This window comes from Magnolia sinica, chromosome 4 (assembly GCF_029962835.1).
Source record: "Magnolia sinica isolate HGM2019 chromosome 4, MsV1, whole genome shotgun sequence".
NCBI classification, from domain to species: Eukaryota; Viridiplantae; Streptophyta; class Magnoliopsida; order Magnoliales; family Magnoliaceae; genus Magnolia; species Magnolia sinica.
In genome coordinates, this window is record NC_080576.1 from 56,406,351 (window position 1) to 56,431,994 (window position 25,644).

Genomic DNA, 25,644 nt, shown 5'->3' on the forward strand with positions numbered 1-25,644 from the left:
CGACTCCGTTGGATCCCGCGATTTGGAAAGATTAACACTCCGTATTGTAAAATGACGATCGAAGAGTTCCAATGTGCGTTTGGCATATCGAACGGTCTCTAAATTAGGCAATTCTGGTGCAACTTGGAAGCTTGTTTAGTTACCATTGCAATGAGCTGAAATAATTTAAATTTGACCTCTGAAGAGGGAGTTATGAGGGTTACTATTGGACAAGGCGATAGAGGAAAAATTCAGGACCGACGGCTGCGATCCCACTTGTGGATGCCCAAATGGTCTCGGAATATGACGATTCCAGTCAGAAATGAAAGAGCATGAAAGTACCTTTCAAATTACCAAAAATTGACCCAATCTGACATCAAATGATGGTGTTATAGGCGTCTCTGTTGGATCGCGTGATTTGCAAAGATTAACACTCCATATTGTAAAATGACGATCGAAGAGTTCCAACGTGCTTTTGGCGTATCGAACGATCTCGAGTAAGGCAATTCTAGTGCAACTTGGGAGCTTTACAAGTTTCCATTGCAATGTGCTGAAATAGTCTAAATTCGACCTCTGAAGAGAGAGTTATGAGGGTTTCTATTGGACAAGGAAGTGGAGGAAAAATTTAAGACCGACGACTGAGATACCACTTATGGATGCCCAAATGGTCCCAAAATACTCCGATTCCAATCTGAAATGAAAGTGCGCTAAAGTACCTTTAGGCATATCGAACGGTCACTAAATTAGGCAATTCTTGTGAATCTTGGAAGCTTGACAGTTCCATATTGCTATGAGTTCAAATAGTATAAATTCGACCACTGAAGAGAGAGTTATGAGGGTTACTATTGGACAAGGTGATGAAGGAAAAATTCAAGACCGACGACTGTGATCCCACTTCCAGATGCCCAAATGGTCTCGGAATACGATGATTCCAGTTAGAAATGAAAGAGCACTAAAGTACCTTTCAAATGACCAAAAATCAATGTAATCTGACATCAAATGATGGAGTTATAGGCGTCTCCGTTGGATCACGCAATTTGGAAAGATTAACACTCCATATTGTAAAATGACGATCGAAGAGTTCCATCGTGCTTTGGGCATATCGAATGGTCTCTGAATTAGGCAAATTTGGTGCAACTAGGAAACTTAACAAGTTAGCATTGCTATGAGCTGAAATAGTCAAATTTGACCTCTAAAAAGAGATTTATGAGGGTTACTATTAGAAAAGGAGATGAAGGAAAACTTTAGGACCGACGACTGCGATCCCACTTACAGATGCCCAAATGGTCTCAGAATATGACGATTCCAGTCAGAAATGAAACAACACTAAAGTACCTTTCAAATTACAAAAAATCGACCCAATCCGACATCAAATGATGGTGTTATAGGCGTCTCTGTTGGATCACGCAATTTGGAAAGATTAACACTCCTTATTGTAAAATGACGATCGAAGAGTTCCAACGTGCTTTTGGCATATTGAACGGTCTCTGAATTAGGCAATTCTGGTGCAACTTGTAAGAATGACAAGTTGCCTTTGATATGAGCGGAAATAGTCTAAATTTGACCTCTGAAGATAGACTTATGAGGATTACTATTGGACTAGGAGATGAAGGAAAAATTCAGGGCCGACGACTGCGATCCCACTTACGGATGCCCAAATGGTCTCGGAATATGACGATTCCAGTCAGAAATGAAACAGCACTAAAGTACCTTTCAAATTATCAAAAATTGGCCCAATCCAGCATCAAATGACGGAGTTATACGTGTCTTCATTGGATAGAATGATTAGGAAAGATTAACACTCCATATTGTAAAATGACGATCGAAGAGTTCCAACATGCTTTGGGCATATCAAACGGTCTCTGAATTAGGCAATTCTGGTGCAACTTGGAAACTTAACAAGTTACCACTGCAATGAGCTGAAATATTCAAAATTTGGCCTTTAAAGAGAGAGGTATGAGGGTTTCTATTGGACGAGAAAGTGGAGGAAAAATTCAGGACCGATGACTAAGATACCACTTATGGATGCCCAAATGGTCTCGGAATACGATGATTCCAGTATGAAACGAAAGTGAACTAAAGTACCTTTGAAATTACGAAAAAATTGACCCAATTTGACATCAAATGGTGTAGTTATAGGTGTCTCCATTGGAATACATGATTTGGAAAGATTAACACTCCATATTGTAAAACGACGATCGAAGAGTTCCATCGTGCTTTGGGCATATCGAACGGTCTCTGAATAAGGCAATTTTGGTGCAACTTGGAAACTTAACAAGTTACCATTGCTATGAGCTGAAATAAACAAAATTTGACTGAAGAGAGAGTAATGAGGGTTACGATTGGACAAGGAGATGAAGGAAAACTTCAGGACCGATGACTACGACCCCACTTACGGATGCCCAAATGGTCTCGGAATACGACGATTCCAATCAGAAATGAAAGAGCACTAAAGTACCTTTCAAATGTCCAAAAATTGACCCAATTCGACATTAAATGATGGAGTTATAGGCGTCTCCATTGGAACACATGATTTGGAAAGATTAACACTCCATATTGTAAAACGACGATCGAAGAGTTCCATCGTGCTTTGGGCATATCGAACGGTCTCTGAATTAGGCAATTTTGGTGCAACTTGGAAACTTAACAAGTTACCATTGCTATGAGCTGAAATAGTCAAAATTTGACCTCTGAAGAGAGAGTTATGAGGGTTACCATTGGACAAGGAGATGAAGGAAAAGTTCAGGACCGACGACTACGATACCACTTACGGATGCCCAAATGGTCTTTGAATACGACGATTCTAGTCAGAAATGAAAGAGCACTAAAGTACCTTTCAAATGACCCAAAATGGACTCAATCTGACATCAAATGGTGGAGTTGTAGGCGTCTCTGTTATATCGCGTGATTTGGAAATATTAATACAACATATTGTAAAATGATGATCGAAGAGTTCCAACGTGCTTTTGGCACATCGAACGGTCTCTCAATTAGGCAATTCTGGTGCAACTTGGAAGCTTGACAAGTTACCAATGCAATGAGTTGAAATAGCCTAACTTCGACCTTTGAAGAGAGAGTTATGAGGATTACTATTGGACATGAAAGTGGAGGAAAAATTCAGCACCGATGACTGCGATCCCACTTACGGATGCCTAAATGGTCTCAGAATATGATGATTCCAATCAGAAATGAAAGAGCACTAAAGTACCTTTCAAATTATCAAAAATTGACCCAATCCGACATCAAATGATGGTGTTATAGGTGTCTCCATTGGATCATGCGATTTGCAAAGATTAACACTCCATAGTGTAAAATGACAATCGAAGAGTTCCATCGTGCATTGTCATATCGAAGGGTCTCTAAATTAGGCAATTCTGGTGCAACTTGGAAACTTAACAAGTTACCAATGCAATAAGCTGAAATAGTCAAAATTTGACCTCTGAAGAGAGAGTTATGAGGGTTACTATTGGACAAGGAGATGAAGGAAAAATTCAGGACCGATGACTGCGATCCTAATTACAGATGCCCAAAAGGTCTCGGAATATGAAGATTCCATTCGAATCGAAATAGCACTAAAGTACCTTTCAAATGACCAAAAATTGACCCAATCTGACATAAAATGATGTAGTTATAGGCGTCTCCATTGGATCACGTGATTTGAAAAGATTAACACTCCATATTGTAAAATGACGATCGAAGAGTTCCAACGTGCTTTTGGCATATCGAACAGTCTCTGAATTAGGCAATTCTGGTGCAACTTGGAAGCTTTACAAGTTACCATTGCAATGTGCTATAATAGTCTAAATTTGACCTCTGAGGAGAGAGAGTTATGAGGGTTACTATTGGACAAGGGGATGACGGAAAAATTTAGGACCGACGACTGCGATCCCACTTACGGATGCCCAAATTGTCTCGGAATATGACGATTCCAGCTAGAAATGAAAGTGGACTAAAGTACCTTTCAAATTGCCAAAAATTTACCCAATCTGACATTAAATGGTGCAGTTGTAGGCATCTCCATTGGATCATGCGATTTGGAAAGATTAACACTCCATATTGTAAAATGACGATCGAAGAGTTCCATCGTGCTTTGGGCATATCGAACGGTCTCTGAATTAGGCAACTTTGGTGCAACTTCGAAACATAACATGTCAGCATTGCTATGAGCTGAAATAGTCAAATTTAACATCTAAAAAGAGAGTTATGAGGGTTATTATTGGACAAGGAGATGAAGGAAAACTATAGGACCGATGATTGCGATCCCACTTATGGATGCCCAAATGGTCTCGGAATATGATGATTCCGGTCAGAAATGAATGAGCACTAAAATACCTTTCAAATAACCAAAAATCGACCCAATCCGACATCAAATGGTGAAGTTGTAGGCATCTCCATTGGATCGCGCGATTTGGAAAGATTAACACTCCATATTGTAAAATGATGATGGAAGAGTTCCAACGTGATTTTGGCATATCGAACGGTCTCTGAATTAGGCAATTCTAGTGCAACTTGGAAACTTAACAAGTTACCATTGCAATGAGCTGAAATAGTCAAAATATGACCTCTGAAGAGCGAGTTATGAGGGTTACTATTGGACAAGGAGGTGAAGGAAAAATTTAGGGCCGACGACTGCGATCCCACTTAAGGATGCCCAAATGTTCTCCAAATACGACGATTCCAGTCAGAAATGAAAGAGAACTAAAGTGCCTTTCTAATTACCAAAATTCTACCCAATCCGACATTAAATGATGGAGTTATAGGCTTCTCCGTTGGATCATGTGATTTGGAAAGTTTAAGACTCTATGTTGTAAAATGACGTCAAAGAGTTCCAACGTGCTTTTGGCATATCGAACAGTCTCTGAATTAGGCAATTTTGGTGCAACTTGCAAGCTTGACAAGTTGCCATTGCTACGAGCTGAAATAGTTTGAATTCGACCTCTGAAGAGAGAGTTATGAGGGTTAGTATTGGACAAGGCGTTGAAGCAAAGATTCAGGACCAACGACTACGATCCCACTTACGGATGCCCAAATGGTCTCGGAATACGACGATTCCAATTAGAAATGAAAGAGCACTAAAGTACCTTTCGAATTACCAAAAATTGACCCAATCCAACATCAAATGATGGAGTTATAGGCGTCCCCATTGGATCATGGGATTTGGAAAGTTTAACACTCCATATTGTAAAATGACGTCGATGAGTTCCAACGTGCTTTTGGCATATCGAACGGTCTCTGAATAGGGGAATTCTGGTGCAACTTGGAAACTTTACAAGTTACCATTGCTATGAGCTAAAATAGTCTAAATTTGACATCTAAAGAGAGAGTTATGAGGTTTTCTATTGGACAAGGAAGTGGAGGAAAAATTCAGGACCGATGACTAAGATACCACTTTTGGATGCCCAAATGGTCTCGAAATGCGCCGATTCCAGTCTGAAATGAAAGAGCACTAAAGTACCTTTCAAATGACCAAAAATTGATCCAATTTGACATCAAATGATGGAGTTATAGGTGTCTCCATTGGAACGCATGATTTGAAAATATTAACACTCCATATTGTAAAACGACGACCAAAGAGTTCCATCGTGCTTTGGGCATATCGAACGGTCTCTGAATTAGGCAATTTTCGTGCAACTTGGAAACTTAACAAGTTACCATTGCATTGAGCTGAAATAGTCAAAATTTGACCTCTAAAGAGAGAGTTATGAGGGTTACTATTGGACAAGGAGGGGAAGGAAAAATTCAGGGCTGACGACTACATTCCCACTTAAGGATGCCCAAATGGTCTCCAAATATGACGATTCCAGTCAGAAATGAAAGAGAACTAAAGTGCCTTTCTAATTACCAAAATTCTACCCAATCCGACAATAAATGATGGAGTTATAGGCATCTCTGTTGGATCATGCAATTTGGAAAGTTTAACACTCCATATTGTAAAATGACAATTGAAGAGTTCCATCGTGCTTTGGGCATATCGAACAGTCTCTGAATTATGCAATTTTGGTGCAACTTGGAAACTTAACAAGTTACCATTGCTATGAGCTGAAATAGTCAAAATTTGACCTCTAAAGAGAGAGTTATGAGGGTTACTATTGGATAAGGAGATGAAGGAAAACTTCAGGACCAACGACTACGATACCACTTACGGATGCCCAAATGGTCTTTGAACATGACGATTCCAGTCAGAAATGAAAGAACACTAAAGTACCTTCCAAATGACCAAAAATTGACCCATTCTGACATCAAATGGTGGAGTTGTAGGCGTCTCTGTTGGATCGCGTGATTTGGAAAGATTAACACTCCATAGTGTAAAACGACGATCGAAGAGTTCCAACATGCTTTTGCCATATTGAACGGTCTCTGAATTAGGTAATTCTGGTGTAACTTGGAAGCTTGACAAGTTACCATTGCAATGAGCTGACATAGTCTAAATTCGACCTTTAAAGAGAGAGTTAGGAGGATTACTATTGGCGATGGAAGTGGAGGAAAAATTCAGGACTGATGATTGCGATCCCACTTACGGATGCCCAAATGGTCTCGGAATATGACGATTCCAGTCAGAAATTAAACAGCTCCAAAGTAACTTTTAAATTACATAAAATCGACCCAATCCAATGCCAAATGATGGTGTTATAGGCGTCTCCGTTGGATCGAATGATTTGGAATGATTAACACTCCATATTGTAAATTGACGATTGAAGAGTTCCAATGTGCTTTTGGCATATCCAATGGTCTCTAAATTAGGCAATTCTGGTGCAACTGGGAAACTTAACAAGTTACCACTGCAATGAGCTAAAATAATCAAAATTCGACCTTTGAAGAGAGAGTTAATATGGTTACTATTGGACAAGGAGATGAAGGAAAAATTTAGTACCGATGACTGCGATCCCACTTATGGATGCCCAAATGGTCTCGGAATACGACGATTTCATTCAGAATTGAAAGAGCAGTAAAGTACCTTTCAAATTATGGAACCAAAAATTGACCCAATCCAACATTAAAAGATGTCGTTATAGGCGTCTCCGTTAAATCGCGCAATTTGGAAAGATTAACACTCCTTATTGTAAAATGACAATCGAAGAGTTCCAACGTGCTTTTGGCATATCGAACGGTCTCTGAATTTGGAAATTCTGGTGCAACTTGCAAGCTTGACAAGTTGCCATTGCTATGAGCTGAAATAGTCTGAATTCAACCTCTGAAGAGAGAGTTATGAGGATTGCTATTGGACAAGGCGATGAATGAAAAATTTAGGACCGACGAATGCGATCCCACTTACGGATGCCCAAATGGTCTCAGAATACGACTATTCCAGTCAGAAATGAAAGAGCACTAAAGTACCTTTCAAATTACCAAAAATTAACCCAATCCTACATCAAATGATGGAGTTATAGGTGTCTCTGATGGATCACTCAATTTGGAAAGATTAGCACTCCATATTGTTAATTGACGATTGAAGAGTTCCAACGTGCTTTTAGCATATCGAATGGTCTCTAAATTAGGCAATTCTGGTGCAACTTGGAAGCTTGACAAGTTACCATTACAATGAGCTAAAATTGTTAAAATTTGACCTCTAAAGAGAGAGAGTTATGAGGGTTAGTATTGGATAAGGAGATGAAGGAAAAATTTAAGACCGACGACTGCGATCCCACGTAAGGATGCCCAATTGGTCTTGGAATATGACGATTCTAGTCAGAAATGAAAGAGCACTAAAGTACCTTTCAAATGACCAAAAATTGACCCAATCCGACATTAAATGATCGAGTTATAGGCAAATTCATTCGATCACGCGATTTGGAAAGGTTAACACTCCATATTGTAAAAGGATGATCGAAGAGTTCCAACGTGCTTTTGGCATATCGAACGGTCTTTGAATTAGGCAATTTTGCTGCAACTTGGAAGCTTGACAAGTTGCTATTGTAATGTGCTGAATTAGTTTAGATTCGACCTTTGAAGAGAGAGTTATGAGGATTGTTATTGGACACAGAAGTGGAGGAAAATTCAGGACTGATGATTTCAATCCCACTTACAGATGCCCAAATGGTCTCGGAATACTATGATTCCAATTAGAAATGAAAGAGCACTAAAGTACCTTTCAAATTACCAAAAATCGACCCAATCTGACATTAAATGTTGGTGTTATAGGCGTCTCCATTGGATTGTATGATTTGGAGAGATTAACACTCCATATTGTAAAATGAAGATCGAAGAGTTCCAACGTGCTTTTGACATATCGAACGGTCTCTGAATAGGGGAATTCTGGTGCAACTTAGAAGCTTTACAAGTTACCATTACAATGTGCTGAAATAGACTAAATTCAACCTCTGAAGAGAGAGTTATTAGGGTTTCTATTGGACTAGGAAGTGGAGGAAAAATTTAGGACCGATGACTAAGATACCACTTATGGATACCCAAATGGTCTCGGAATATGCCAATTCCAGTCTGAAATGAAAGATCGCTAAAGTACCTTTCAAATGACCAAAAATTGACCCAATTTGACATCAAATGATGGAGTTATAGGCGTCTCCATTGGATCACGCAATTTGCAAATATTAACACTCCAAATTGTAAAATGACGATCGAAGAGTTCCATCATGCTTTGGGCATATTGAACGGTCTCTGAATTAGGCAATTTTGGTGCAACTTGGAAACTTAACAGGTTACCATTGCAATGAGTTGAAATAGTCAAAATTTGACCTCTAAAGAGGGAGTTATGAGGGTTACTATTGGACAAGGAGATGAAGGAAAAATTCAGGAACGACGACTGCGATCCCACTTACGGATGCCTAAATGGTCTCGGAATACAACGATTCCATTTAGAAATGAAAGAAAACTAAAGTACCTTTCTAATGACCAAAAATTGACCTAATCCAACATTAAATGATGTGGTTATAGGCGTCTCTGTTCGATTGCACGATTTGGAAAGATTAACACTCCATATTGTAAAATGACGATCGAAGAGTTTCAACGTGCTTTTAGCATATCGAACGGTCTGTGAATTAGGCAATTCTAGTGCAACTTGGAAGTTTTAAAAGTTACCATTGCTATGAGCTAAAATTGTCTAAATTTGACCTCTAAAGAGAGAGAGTTATGAGGGTTACTATTGGAGAAGGGATGAAGGAAAAATTTTGGACCGACGACTGCGATCGCACTAATGGATGCCCAAATGGTCTCGGAATACGATGATTCTAGTCAGAAATGAAAGAGCACTAAAGTAACTTTAATATTACCAAAAATTGACCCAATCCGACATTAGATGAAGGATTATAGGTGTCTCCATTGGATTGTGAAATTTGAAAAGTTTAACTCACCATATTGTAAAATGACATCGAAGAATTCAAACGTGCTTTTAGCATATCGAACGGTTCCTGAATTAGGCAATTCTGGCGCAACTTGGAAACTTAACTAGTTACCATTGCAATGAGCTAAAATATTCAAAATTTGACCTCTGAAGAGAGATTTATGATGGTTACTATTGGACAAGGAGATGAAGGAAAAATTCAGGACCGACGATGGCGATCCCACTTACGGATGCCCAAATGGTCTCGGAATACCACGATTTCATTCAGAAATGAAAGGCAATAAAGTACCTTTCAAATGACCAAAAATTGACCCAATCCGACATTAAATGATGTAGTTATAAGCGTCTCCATTGGATCACGTGATTTGGAAAGATTAACACTCCATATAGTAAAATGATGATCGAAGAGTTCCAACGTGCTTTTAGCATATCAAACGGTCTCTGAATTTGGCAATTCTGATGCAACTTGCAAGCTTGACAAGTTGCCATTTCTATTAGCTGAAATAGTCTGAATTCAACCTCTGAAGAGAGAGTTATGAGGGTTACTATTGGACAAGACGATGAATGAAAAATTCAAGACTGGCGATTGTGATCCAACTTATGGATGCCCAAATGGTCTCGGAATACGACGATTCCAGTCAGAAATGACAGAGCACTAAAGTACCTTTCAAATTTCCAAAAATTAACCCAATCTGACATTAAATGATTGAGTTATATGCAACTCGGTTGAATCATGTGATTTGGAAAGATTAACACTCCATATTTTAAAATGACGATCGAAGAGTTCCAACGTGCTTTTGGCATATCGAACGGTCTCTGAATAAGGCAATTCTGGTGCATCTTGGAAGCTTTATAAGTTACCATTGCAATGTGTTGAAGTAGTCTAAATTTGACCTTTAAAGAGAGAGTTATGAGGGTTTCTACTAGACAAGGAAGTGGAGAAAAAATTCAGGACTGACGACTAAGATACCACTTATAGATGCCCAAATGGTCTCGGAATATTCTGATTCCAGTCTGAAATGAAGGAGCGCTAAAGTACCTTTCAAATGACCAAAAATTGACCCAATCCGACATCAAATGGTGGAGTTATAGGCATCTCCATTGGATCACGCAATTTACAAAGATTAACACTCCAAATTGTAAAACGACGATTAAAGAGTTCCATCGTGCTTTGGGCATATCGAATGGTCTTTGAATTGGGCAATTCTAGTGCAACTTGGAAACTTAACAAGCTACCATTGTAATGAGCTGAAATAGTCAAAATTCGACCTCTGAAGAGAGAGTTATGAGGGTTACTATTCGATAAGGAGATGAAGGAAATTTCAAGACCAACGATTGCGATCCCACATACGGATGCCCAAATGGTCTCGAAATACAATGATTCCATTTAGAAATGAAAGTGCACTAAAGTACCTTTCAAATGAACAAAAATTGACCCAATCTGACATTAAATGGGGTAGTTATAGGCGTCTCCATTGGATCACGCGTTTGGAAAAATTAACACTCCATATTGTAAAATGATGATTGAAGACTTCCAATGTGCTTTTGGCATATCGAACGGTCTCTGAATTAGGCAATTCTGGTGTAACTTGGAAGGTTGACAAGTTACCATTGCAATGAGCTGAAATTGGCAAAATTCGACCTCTAAAGAGAGCGAGAGTTATGGGGGTTAGTATTGGATAAGGAGATGAAGGAAAAATTCAGTACCGACGACTGCAATCCCACATAAGGATGCGCAATTGGTCTCGGAATACGACGATTCTAGTCAAAAATGAAAGAGCACTAAAGTACCTTTCAAATGACCAAAAATTGACACAATCTGACATTAAATGATCGAGATATAGGCAACCCTATTCGATCACGCGATTTGGAAAGATTAACACTCCATATTATAAAAGGACGATCGAAGAGTTCCAACGTGCTTTTGGCATATCGAACGGTCTCTGAATTAGGCAATTCTGGTGCAACTTGGAAGCTTGACATGTTACCATTGCAATGTGATAAAATAGTCTAAATTCGACCTCTGAAGAGAGAGTTATGAGGGTTACTATTGAACAAGGAGGTGGAGGAAAAATTTAGGACCGACGACTGCGATCCCACTTACGGATGCCCATAAGGTCCAGGAATACGACGAATCCAGTCAGAAATGAAAGAGCACTAAAGTACCTTTCAAATTACAAAAAATCGACCCAATCCGACATCAAATGATGGAGTTATAGGCGTCTCTGTTGGATCACGCGATTTGGAAAGATTAACACTCCATATTGTAAAATGACGATCGAAGAGTTCCAACGTGCTTTTGGCATATCGAACGGTCTCTGGATAGGGGAATTCTGGTGTAACATGGAAGCTTTACAAGTTACCATTACAATGTGCTGAAAAAGTCTAAATTCGACCTTTGAAAAGAGAGTTATGAGGGTTTCTATTGGACATGGAAGTGGAGGAAAAATTCAGGACCGACGACTAAGACACCACTTATGGATGCCCAGATGGTCTCGGAATACGCCGATTCCAGGCTAAAATGAAAGAGCGCTAAAGTGCCTTTCAAATAACCAAAAATTGACCCAATCCGACATCAAATGATGGAGTTATAGGCGTCTCCATTGGATCGCGTGATTTGAAAAGATTAACACTCCATATTGTAAAACAACGATCGAAGAGTTCCCATTGCAATCAGCTAAAATAGTCAAAATTTGACCTCTGAAGAGGGAGTTATGAGGGTTACTATTGGACAAGGAGAGGAAGGAAAAATTCAGGACCGACGACTGTGATCCCACTTACGGATGCCCAAGTGGTCTCGGAATACGACGATTCCATTCAAAAATGAAAAGAGAACTAAAATACCTTTCAAATGACCAAAAATTGACCTAATTCGACATTAAATGATGTAGTTAGAGGCGTCACCGTTGGATCGCGCGATTTGGAAAGACTAACACTCCATATTGTAAAATGACGATTGAAGAGTTCCAACGTGCTTTAGGCATATCGAACGGTCTCTAAATTAGGCAATTTTGGTACAACTTGGAAGCTTGACAAGTTACCATTGCTATGAGCTGAAATAGTCTAAATTCAACCTCTAAAGTGTGAGAGTTATGAGGGTTACTATTGGACAAGGGGATGATGAAAAAATTTAGGACCGACGACTGCGATCCCACTTACGGATGGCAAAATGGTCTCATAATACAACGATTCTAGTCAGAAATGAAAGAGCACCAATGTACCTTTCAAATTACCAAAAATTGACCCAATTTGACATCAAATGAAGGAGTTATAGGCATCTCCATTTGATCATGCAATTTGAAAAGTTTAACACTCCATATTGTAAGACGTTGAGGAGTTCCAACGTGCTTTAGGCATATCGAACGGTCTCTGAATTTGGAAATTCTGGCGAGACTTGGAAACTTAACTAGTTACCATTGCAATGAGCTGAAATTGTCAAAATTTGACCTCTAAAGAGAGAGTTATGAGGGTTACTATTGGACAAGGAGGCGAAAGAAAAATTCAGGACAGATGACTACGATCCCAATTAAAGATCCCCAAATGGTCTCGGAATACAACGATCCCAGTCAGAAATGAAAGAGCACTAATGTACCTTTCAAATGTCTAAAAATTGACCCAATCTGACATTAAATGATGGAGTTATAGGCACCTCCATTGGAACACATGATTTGGAAAGATTAACACTCCATATTGTAAAATGACAATAAAAGACTTCCATCGTGCTTTGGGCATATCGAACAGTCTCTGAATTAGGTAATTTTAGTGCAACTTGGAAACTTAACAGGTTACCATTGCAATGAGCTGAATTAGTCCAAATTCGACCTTTGAAGAGAGAGTTATGAGGATTGCTATTGGGCACGGAAGTGGAGGAAAATTCAGGACTGATGATTGCATTCCCACTTACGGATGCCCAAATGGTCTCGGAATACGATGATTCCAATCAGAAATGAAAGAGCACTAAAGTACCTTTCAAATTACCAAAAATCAACCCAATCCGACATCAAATGATGGTGTTATAGGTGTCTCCATTGGATTGCACAATTTGAAAAGATTAACACTCCATACTGTAAAATGAAGATCGAAGAGTTCCAACGTGCTTTTGGCATATCGAACGGTCTCTGAATAGGGAAATTCTGATGCAACTTGGAAGCCTTACAAGTTACCATTACAATGTACTGAAATAGACTAAATTCAACCTCTGAAGAGAGAGTATTAAGGTTTCTATTGGACTAGGAAGTGGAGGAAAAATTCAAGACCGATGACTAAGATACCACTTATAGATGCCCAAATGGTCTCGGAATACGCCGATTCCAATGTAAAATGAAAGAGCGCTAAAGTACCTTTCAAATGACCAAAAATTGACCCAATCTGACATCAAATGATGGAGTTATAGGCGTCTCCATTGGATCGCGCGATTTGCAAAGATTAACACTCAAAATTGTAAAACGACGGTCGAAGAGTTCCACATGCTTTGGGCATATCGAACGGTCTCTGAATTAGGCAATTCTGGTGCAACTTGGAAACTTAACAGGTTACCATTGCAATGAGCTGAAATAGTCAAAATTTGACTTCTGAAGAGGGAGTTATAAGGGTTACAATTGGATAAGGAGATGAAGGAAAAATTCAGGAACGACGACTGCGATCCCACTTACGGATGCCCAAATGGTCTCAGAATACGACGATTCCATTCAGAAATGAAAGAAAACTAAAGTAACTTTCTAATGGCCAAAATTTGACCTAATCCAACATTAAATGATTTAGTTATAGGCGTCTCTGTTGGATTGCGCGATTTGGAAAGATTAACACTCCATATTGTAAAATGGCAATCGAAGAGTTCCAACGTGCTTTTGGCATATCGAACGGTCTCTGAATTAGGCAATTCTGGTGCAACTTGGAAGCTTTTAAAGTTATCATTGCTATGAGCTGAAATTTTCTAAATTTGACCTCTAAAGAGAGAGAGTTATGAGGGTTACTATTGGAGAAGGGGATAAAGGAAAAATTTTGGACCGACGACTGCGATCGCACTAACGGATGCCCAAATGGTCTCGGAATACGATGATTCTAGTCAGAAATGAAAGAGCACTAAACTACCTTTCAAATTACCAAAAATTGACCCCATCCGGCATCAAATGGAGGAGTTATAGGTGTCTCCATTGGATCACGCAATTTGAAAAGTTTAACTCACCATATTGTAAAATGACGTCGAAGAGTTCCAACGTGCTTTTGGCATATCGAACGGTCTTTGAATTAGGCAATTCTGGCGCAACTTGGAAACTTAACTAGTTACCATTGCAATGAGTTGAAATATTCAAAATTTGACCTCTGAAGAGAGTTTTATGATGGTTACTGTTGGATAAGGAGATGAAGGAAAAATTCAGGGCCAACGATGGCGATCCCACTTACGGATGCCCAAATGGTCTCGGAATACCATGATTCCAATCAGAAATGAAAGAGCAATAAAGTACATTTCAAATGACCAAAAATCGACCCAATCTGACATTAAATGATGTAGTTATAGGTGTCTCCATTGGATCAAGCGATTTGGAAAGATTAACACTCCATATAGTAAAATGACGATCGAAGAGTTCCAACGTGCTTTTGACATATCGAACGGTCTCTGAATTTGGCAATTCTGGTGCAGCTTGCAAGCTTGACAAGTTGCCATTGCTATGAGTTGAAATAGTCTGAATTCAACCTCTGAAGAGAGAGTTATGAGGGTTACTATTGGACAAGTCGTTGAATGAAAAATTCAGGACCGACAACTGCGATCCAACTTACGGATGCCCAAATGGTCTCGGAATATGACGATTCCAGTCAGAAATGACAGAGCATTAAAGTACCTTTCAAATTTTCAAAAATTAACCCAATCCTACATCAAATGATGGAGTTATAGGTGTCTCCATTGGATTGTTCGATTAGGAAAGATTAACACTCCATATTGTAAAATGATGATCGAAGAGTTCCAACATGCTTTTGGCATATCGAACGGTCTCTGAATTAGGCAATTCTGGTGTAACATGGAAGCTTGACAAGTTACCATTGCAATGAGCTGAAATTGGCAAAATTTGACCTCTAAAGAGAGAGAGTTAGGTGGGTAAGTATTGGATAAGGAGATGAAGGAAAAATTCAGGACTGACAACTGCGATCCCACATAAGGATGCCCAATTGGTCTCTGAATACGACGATTTTAGTTAGAAATGAAAGAGCACTAAAGTACCTTTCAAATGACCAAAAATTGACCTAATCCGACATTAAATGATTGAGTTGTATGCAACTCGGTTGAATCACGTGATTTGGAAAGATTAACACTCCATATTGTAAAATGACAATCGAAGAGTTCCAACGTGCTTTTGGCATATCGAATGGTCTGTGAATAAGGCAATTCTGGTGCAACTTGGAAGCTTTATAAGTTATCATTGCAATGCGTTGAAATAGTCTAAATTTGACCTCTAAAGAGAGAGTTATGAGGGTTTGTACTGGACAAGGAAGTGGAGGAAAAATTCAGGACTGACGATTGAGATACCACTTATAGATGCCCAAATGGTGTCGGAATATTCTGATTCTAGTCTGAAATGAAGGAGCTCTAAAGTACCTTTCAAATGACCAAAAATCGACCCAATCCGACATCAAATGATGGAGTTATAGGCATCTCCATTGGATCATGCGATTTGCAAAGATTAACACTCCATATTGTAAAACGATGATCGAAGAGTTCCATCATGCTTTGGGCATATCGAATGGTCCCTGAATTGGGGAATTCTTGTGTAACTTGGAAACTTAACAAGCTACCATTACAATAAGCTGAAATATTCAAAATTTGACCTCTGAAGAGAGAGTTATGGGGGTTAGTATTGGATAAGGAGATGAAGGAAAATTTCAATACCGACGACTGCGAGCCCACATAAGGATGCGCAATTTGTCTGGGAATACGACGATTCTAGTAAAAAATGAAAGAGCACTAAAGTACCTTTCAAATGACCAAAAATTGACACAATCTGACATTAAATATCGAGATATAGGCAACTCTGTTCGATCACGCAATTTGGAAAGATAAACACTCCATATTATAAAAGGACGATTGAAGAGTTCCAACGTGCTTTTGGCATATCTAACGGTCTTTGAATTAGGCAATTCTGGTGCAACTTGGAAGCTTGACAAGTTACCATTGCAATGTGATAAAACAGTCTAAATTCGACCTCTGAAGAGAGACTTATGAGGGTTACCATTGGACAAGGATGTGGATGAAAAATTCAGGACCGACGGCTGCGATCCCACTTTCAGATTCCCATATGGTCTAGGAATACGACGAATCTAGTCAGAAATGAAAGAGAACTACAATACCTTTAAAATTAGAAAAAATTGAGCCAATCCGACATTAAATGATGGAGTTATAGGCGTCTCTGTTGGATCGCGCGATTTGGAAAGATTAATACTCCATATTGTAAAATGACGATCGAAGAGTTCTAACGTGCTTTTGGCATATCGAACGGTCTCTGGATAGGGGAATTCTGGTGTAACTTGGAAGCTTTCCAAGTTACCATTATAATGTGCTGAAAAAGTCTAAATTCGACCTTTGAAAAGAGAGTTATGAGGGTTTCTATTGGACAAGGAAGTGGAGGAAAAATTCAGGACCGACGACTAAGATACCACTTATGGATACCCAAATGGTCTCGGAATATGCCGATTCTAGTCTGACATAAAAGAGAGCTAAAGTACCTTTCAAATGACCAAAAATTGACCTAATCCGACATCAAATGATGGAGTTATAGGCGTCTCCATTGGATCATGCGATTTGGAAAGATTAACACCCATATTGTAAAACAACGATCGAAGAGTTCCATCGTGCTTTGGGCATATCGAACGGTCTCTGAATTAGGTAATTCTGGTGCAACTTGGAAACTTAACAAGTTACCATTGCAATGAGCTGGAATAGCCAAAATTTGACCTCTGAAGAGGGAGTTATAAGGGTTACTATTGGACAAGGCGATGAAAGAAAAATTCACGACCGACGACTGTGATCCCATTTACAGATGGCAAAATGGTCTCGGAAAACGATGATTCCGGTCAAAAATGAAACGGCACTAAAGTACCTTTCAAATTATCGAAAATTAACCTAATCCAACATCAAATGATCGTGTTATAGGTGTTTCTGTTGGATCGCGCAATTTAGAAAGATTAACACTCCATATTGTAAAATGACGATCGAAGAGTTTGAAAAGGCCAAGCTATATATCCTAGAGGGGGGGTGAATAGGACAATGCCAAATAAAACTTATAACAGCGGAATTAAAAAGAATATGATAGCCAAAGTAAATCACAATGCAGGAAAGTAAAATAACCTCAAAATTTAGATCTTGAGAGGTTGATACAAACGTTGTTCTAAGGACAACCTTACACCAAAAACCAGAGTTTATGGTAGGACAACCTTATTTCTAAAAAGATCTTTGTATCAAATCTCAAACTGAAGAGGAATACAGAAATAAATACAAACTGAATTAAAATAAATTGTAATCACAAATGTATTGTTCTAGGGACACCCATACACTATAAAAATGGCAGGGCAACCTTGCTGGAACAACTTTCAAAGGAAATTGAAAATCAAGCTGATAAAGAAATAGCAGAAAATAAATTCTAAACTATTACAAAATTCTCACAAAGCTTGAATTAAATGATTACAACATTCACCACCATACATACATCCCACAAAAGAATAATTAAAGATTAGAAGTATAAATCATTCAACCACTACACAAGGGATTATAGTGGTTCGCCTGTGTGTTCACCAACTGTTAAACAATAGCCACACAAAATGCTACTCCACTCCTAATATCCTCACACAGGGGATATTAGCATTCACTAACAAAATAGGTTTTCCCAGGTTCACCCAAAACCTTTATAATTGTGTCTTTGTCTGTGGGCTTACACAATTAAAAAAAAACCCCACTTCTGAGTTTTCCTGGCTCTCCTTAGATAACCAATACAACAAGATTTTTCTGGCAAATCTTGAAAGAAACCAAAACAAAAAGGAATTTACAATTAAATGTAAAATACCTGATTATCTCCTTCGTTGTAGGAGCCCGGTAGAACCAAATCAGAGTAGATGATTGAATGTCCAAGTTCAATGTCCAGTACTCAATTATAATGGTTCTAATTCTAATAGATTTTAAATTAAACCAAATAGGGCTTGCCTTAATTGATTTTGATTCCAAAGAAAGGGAATAACAATTCCTCTTATCAAATTAGATTGGAATAGCAGAAACAAAATCAATTAAATAAAGCTAAGGAAAGAGAATATTAAATAAGCACACTTAGCTTAGATGGAGCACAGAATTATCTCTCAAAAGTTCGACGAAGATTGACTTGAATGGATTAATTAATTCGATGATTTCTTCTGAGATTCGTGCACTATTTATAAGTGAGAAGATCACGTCTTCGACTGGTCTAGGGAGCTCTTCGACTAGTTGAAGCAATAACAGATATTTGAAAAATCTGGCGGGATATGCTTTGACCGTTCTACGATTGGTCGAAGGTCTCCTTCGACTGGTCGTAGGTCACCTACGACTGGTCGTAGGTTTCCTTCGACTGGTCGAAGAACCTATAAAATATCGCTGGATTTCGAGTTGAAGATGCAGTCGACACTGTTCCTATGACTGGTCGAACAGATTCCTGGACTAGTCGAAGCCTAACAGATTTCATCCGAAATTTGTAACAAACTCACACTGATTGAGGAATTTCTTAGACTGGTCGAAGCAACTCTAAGACTAGTCGAAGAAGGCCTAGGACTAGTCGAAGAACAGACCAAACTCATGTAAAATAAACATTCGGTTTATGTATCCGAAATGACCTACTTCTAAGGTCAACCTATGGTCAGTCAAACCTCAACCATGAAGTAAGGACATTGAAACATTCGGAACTAGTGACCTTGAAGAATGAGCCTTGAAGTCTTGATGTAGATCAATCTTGAAATCTTGATGTAGCTCAATCTTGAAAGGGTCTTGAGTTCTTTACCAACTGCCTTGTACTCTTCTTGAAGTCTTGCAGCTTGAGTCTTGTCTTGTGAGCTTTGCTTGTTTATGAATGTTGATCCTTGAGAGAGCTTCACTTATGCAAGTTATATATAACATAACAGTGATTTTGGCACCACAAATTTGACAACAGACAGGGATATAAACTATAGCACTTACAATCTCCCCCTTTGTCAAATTAGTGACAAAACACATAACCAAGATAAACAAAAAGTAAAACAACTGGTTAATACCTGCAAATCAATATTCAATATTCAACATTCAACCAGTTTCATTCAACAAGCTCAAACATACTCACCCACTCCCCCTGAGTAACATAATCAATGCTACTCCTCTCACAATCACATCGTTAAGAACAAACCATTCTCCCCCTTTTTGTCACAATATGACAAAGGAGAACTAAATAAAGGAATACATGAGAGTAAACATGAGGAGGTAAGAGAGTATAGCAAAAGAGTGATAGAGATACTCAGCATCACATAGAATAAATATCCAGCATAAAACATAGATAGTATCCAACTCAAAATCAGTCAACCAAGTGCTAAGTTATAAAGTTATTACAGACCAGAAGTCTCATATAAACTACTCAGAACCAGAACCAGATGACGGAGCAGGAATAGAGGGATCAAGATGGTGCATGCCTTTGTTCAATTGCCTAAGATATTTGCGCATGTACTTGAATTGTAAATCATGAGTAACAGACAAGTTTTCCATCTTTACATTTATATTCTCAACTTTCTTCTCTAATGCACTCAGGCGTGCATCAACATCAGATGGTACATAATCTGGATCATTTGTTAAGTCAGAATCCAGTTCCTCAAAAATGTCATCCATATTAATGTCAACACCAGCTTCTTCATGACCACCACCACCACCACCACCTTGTTCAGGAAGCAGATCCAACTTCATCTTATTGATATTAGTATTATTGAAGATCAGATGATGGATTGGTGCCTCATCAACAGGCATATCGACTAACATATGAGTAGCCAATACAGTCATGAAATAGGCAAAAGGAATGTCACTATGACCAGGATGGAGTCGAAACTGAAGAATGAAATGACAGATTAAGGATGGTAAACAAATCTGAGTACCATTGGAAATAGCATGGATAACACGAACCATAAACAAAGTCAAGTCAGATTTATTACCCGAACGAGGATACAGATTAGACACAAAGATTTTGTGGAGAATTCTGTATTTGAGTAACAAATACCTTGCGGGAAGCGCATTCCCTTTTTGAGTCCATTGAACATCCATGTTGCACAAGTCTCTAGTGAGCATGCGTTTTTCAGACATTGAGGGTTTATCAGTTAAGTTATGGATAGGAATACCCTCATCATTCACAGGAATGTCCATAAGGGCTGAAATTAAATGACGATCAACGTCAAAAGGCCCTTCTCTAGTAGATATTTTAAAAGTTAAATTATCCTGTGAGAAAGCACTAATACATGTAAACATGGATTGGGCAATGGACTGGTATGCAGGCCCACCCCAATGTAATAAGTTAACCCAACCTACAGCTTCAAGCATAGGAAGGATGTCAAAAGGTGCAATATGATTAACATCAACAGGATGTTCAACAATAACATTACGCGATCTAATGTCCTTAACATATGATGGATCATCATTGGGAATAAGAAGATGATGTTTAGAGATAGCGGTCGATCTGGAGGAGGAAGAAGGACCACGGGAAGTAGTTTTTCTACCTCTAGAAGCCATTTGCAACAATGATTTCAAGGAATTAAGAAGTTGCAAAGGATTGAGAAGTGGGTTTACTCAAAACAGATTTTTTAAAATTCAAATCCCAAATCTCAATGAAATCCAAAATAGAAAGCTTCAAGCTAGAAAAGGAAACAATCTAGACACAAATCTGCAAGAAAAACGGAATTTGGAACACTAACCTTGAAGAACATGAAAGATGGGTTCGACAAGTCGAAGCTCGGCTCCAAGGAGAAGAAAGATGAAATGAGGAAGAAAGCAAAAATCCCCAATTATAAGTGAAACCCGAGTTCTACGACTGGTCGTGGGTATTTACGACCGGTCGTAGGTCGACAGGTCGAGTACACTCACGACAGGTCAAAGAAAGCCCAAAAAATTCATATTACTTGCAAATTAAACAAAAATAGGAATTCAATCTAGCAAATATATACACTATAATACAAGTAAGCATAAATAATCATCTTAAAATGCACATGCCAAGATCAAATTTCATCTTTATGAACCTGCTTTTATCGAGAGGTTTTGTGAAAATGTCTGCTCGTTGATCTTCGGTAGGAATATATTCTAGAGATATAACTTTTTCTTCTACTAATTCCCTTATATAATGAAATCTAATGTCAATGTGCTTAGTACGAGAATGCTGAATAGGATTTTTTGAAATATTTATCGCACTGGAATTATCACAATGTAATAACATAGAATCCTGTTTAATTCCATAATCACTTAGCATTCGTTGCATCCAAACAAGCTGTGTACATGCATTACCAGCTACGATATACTCAGCTTCAGCTGTTGAAAGTGATATAGAATTTTGTTTCTTACTAAACCAGGAAACTAGACAATTTCCAATGTAAAAATAACCACCACTGGTTGATTTTCTATCATCTAGATTACCAGCCCAGTCAGCATCCGAGTACCCAGCTAATTGAACATTGGTTTCATGAGGATACCAGAGACTGAGATTTATAGTACTTGCGACATATCTAATAATTCACTTGACAGCAATCAAGTGAGATTCTTTTGGATCAGATTGATATCTTGCGCAAATACCAACACTTAGAGAAATATCAGGTCTACTAGCAGTTAAATATAACAAACTACCAATCATACTCCGATAAAGTTTTGAGTCAACATTTTTACCATTAGAGTCTTTTGAGAGTTTCAGGGTAGTACTCATAGGAGTATCGAAATTCTTGCCATTCTCAAATTCAAATCTCTTGATTAGATTCAAAGCATACTTAGATTGAGAAATGAATATTCTGTCAGGTTGTTGCTTTACTTGCAATCCAAGGAAATAAGTCAATTCCCCAACCATGCTCATTTCGAACTGTGATTTCATCAAATCTGTAAACTCAGTAGTCAAGTTAGTACAAGTTAATCCATAAATGATATCATCAACATAAATCTGCACCATTAAGATATGATCATTATGTTTTTTAACAAACAGAGTTTTATCAACAGATCCCATTTGAAAATTATGACTTAAAAGAAATTTCGTTAGTTTCTCATACCATGCCCTAAGAGCTTGTTTTAATCCATAAAGTGCCTTTTTAAGCCGATACACATAATCAGTATTTTTGGAATCTTCAAAACCCATTGGCTGTTCAACATAGACTTCTTCATGTAGATCGCCATTTAAAAAAGCACTTTTCACATCCATCTAATAGATCTTTATCTTTCTAAAATATGCAATGGATATAAATAATCTGATAGATTCAAGACTTGCTACTGGTGCAAAAGTTTCATCGAAATCAATCCCTTCAATTTGAGTATAACCTTGTACCACTAGTCCAGCCTTATTTCTAATTATATTTCCACACTCGTCAGACTTATTTTTAAAAATCCATTTTGTAGCTGCCAACGAAGAAAATTACCCTACACAAGACCTGGAGTTGGCAGCTGTCATTTTTGCATTAAAGCTCTGGAGACATTACCTCTACGGAGAGGAGTTTGAGCTCTTTTACGACCACAAGAGCCTTAAGTACATCTTCACGTAGCGTGACTTGAATATGAGGCAACGCCAATGGATGGAAACATTGAAAGACTTTAAGTTGATGTTTCTTACCATCTGGGCAAGGCGAACCTTGTGGCAGACGAGTTGAGTCGCAAGAAGACTATAGAATATGCGGCTCCGCTAATGATAGCAGAGTGGGACATGTTGGAGTTTGTGTGAGACTTTGAGCAGAAACTTACGGTGGAAGAGCCGTATGAGGTTATCGCACACATTCGTGTACAGCCCTTCATTGACAAGAGGATCGTTGCAGCTCAGGCATATGATGAGTTTTTGGCGAAGATGAGAGAGCGGGTTGGTACAGATGAGAACTCCGAGTGGAGTGTTAGTTCAGATGGGGGCCTAAGATTTCGTGGCCGGTTATGTGTCCCAGACATTCCTGACTTGAGACGGGAGGTTCTCGAGTCAGCCCATACTTCTAAGCTTGCGACGCATCCAGGTAGCACGAAGATGTATCAAGATATGAGAAGATCTTATTGGTGGGACAACATGAAGGTTCACATTACTGAGTTTGTATCTCGTTGTCTCACGTGCCAGCAGGTCAAGGCAGAGCATCGCTGACCTGCTGGGCTACTTCAGCCCATGCCCATAGCAGAATGGAAGTGGGACTTCATCTCTATGGATTTTATTTCAGGGCTACCGATAACGAGGAAGGGACATCTCTATTTGGGTGATCATCGACCGATTGACGAAGTCGGCTGATTTCTTACCAATCAGAATCATAAACTCTGCAGACGAGTTGGCTAGATTATACGTCTGCATGAAGTTCCCTTGGAGATTGTGTCTGACAGAGACACGCGTTTCACATCTATCTTCTGGACTCATATCCAAGAAGCGATGGGTGTGAAATTGAAGTTTAGCACCGCGTTTCATCCGCAGATAGACGGGCAGACGGAACGTGTGAATCAGATTCTGGAAGATATGTTGCAAGCTTGTGTTTTGGATTTCAATGACAATTGGGATGATTGTCTCCCTTATGCAGAGTTCGCGTATAACAATAGTTTCCAGGCGAGTATCGGCATGGCTCCCTATGAGGCATTGTATAATCGCCCGTGCAGAGCACCGCAGTATTGGGCAGAAGTTGGCGAGCGTAGTTTGATTGGCCCGGAGTTGGTGCAGGCGACTTCAGAGAAAGTTGACATTATTCGACGTCGACTTCTGACAGCCCAGAGTAGGTAGAAGAGTTACGCTGATACGAGGCGGCGACCGCTTGAGTTTGAGGTTGGAGACCATGTATTTCTTAAGGTTTCTCCTATGAAGGGAGTTCTGTGGTTCAGTAAGAAGGGAAAGCTCACGCCAAGATTTATTAGTCCATTTCAGATTCTAGATCGAGTGGGAGCGGTAGCATACCGCCTTGCTTTGCCCACACCACTTGTGAGTGTGTATAACGTATTTCATGTTTCTATGCTGAAGAAGTATGTTCCTGATCCTTCGTATATTATCAGTTGGGAGCAGGTGCAGTTGAACGAGGATGCCACATATGTACTGCGACCGACGCGTATCCTAGACAGGAAGGAGCAGGTATTGCGTAGCAAGGTCATCCCTCTTGTGAAAGTACTATGGACGTATCATAGTGAAGAAGAGGCTACTTGAGAGACTGAAGCTGAGGTCAGAAAGAGCTACCCTCAGATCCTTGAGGAATATGAGAATGTACAAATTTCGAGGATGAAATTTTTCTTTAAGGGGGGTTAGATTGTAATGACCCGAAAAATTTTGTGCTAGGACTCGAGTACTACCTCTATTTTTCCTTAGAAGTTATTTGTGGGTTAATTAGCGTTAAACTCGATTGCTTGTGAAATTAGCATCAATCACTTTAAATTTGATCTGCAGGACTCAAAACCTGTAGAATCGTTAGCGCTATGTTACTCTGAAACCTAGGATTCAACGCTAAATCCAGTTGCTCTAGGAAATTTTTAGAAGCTTTGGATCAGACCTGGACCGCGCGTCGAAAGTCCGATAGCGATGATCTTAGACAGTTATGGTCACCATGTTGGACTTGACCATCACCTTAAAAATCAAGTCCAGATGATGTCCTGGGTCGATTTGATTGAGTCCGGAGTGAAGAGGGTGAGAACGGTGAGGAATTAAATATGATTTTATGAAATCTGAGTTGTGTCGCTTGCACGACGATTTTAAGTAATCTGACCGTTGGATTCTGACCCAATTTCACCCTCGGATCAGGGAAGATGGCCCAGGCATGTCATAGTGCTTGTGGACCTGATCGAGTTTCAGTGACCGTTGAATTGAGTGTGGTCCACCACGGCTGATCTGTAAATCCGATCGGTACGAAAACTCAGCCTGACCTAGATCCATGGTCAGTGAGCTTAAGGCCGACCGCTCGTGGAAAAAGGACCACCGGAAGTGCTCCGTTGGATCGAGAGAGGCCTGATTTGGTTATAACCTAAGTATACCTTGGCCCTGGGGCTATTTTCATCAATGTTAGGCCTATATAAAGACCTTAAAACCCTCACTCTCTTTACCATACGAATTTCCTAACCCTAGCTAAGAAAGAGAGGGGAAAAGAGAGAGAAAGTGAGAGAGAAGTTGGTGAATCATCTTAAGATTCTTTCCTATTACTCTACATCTTTAAACCATCACTTTTGAATCATTATT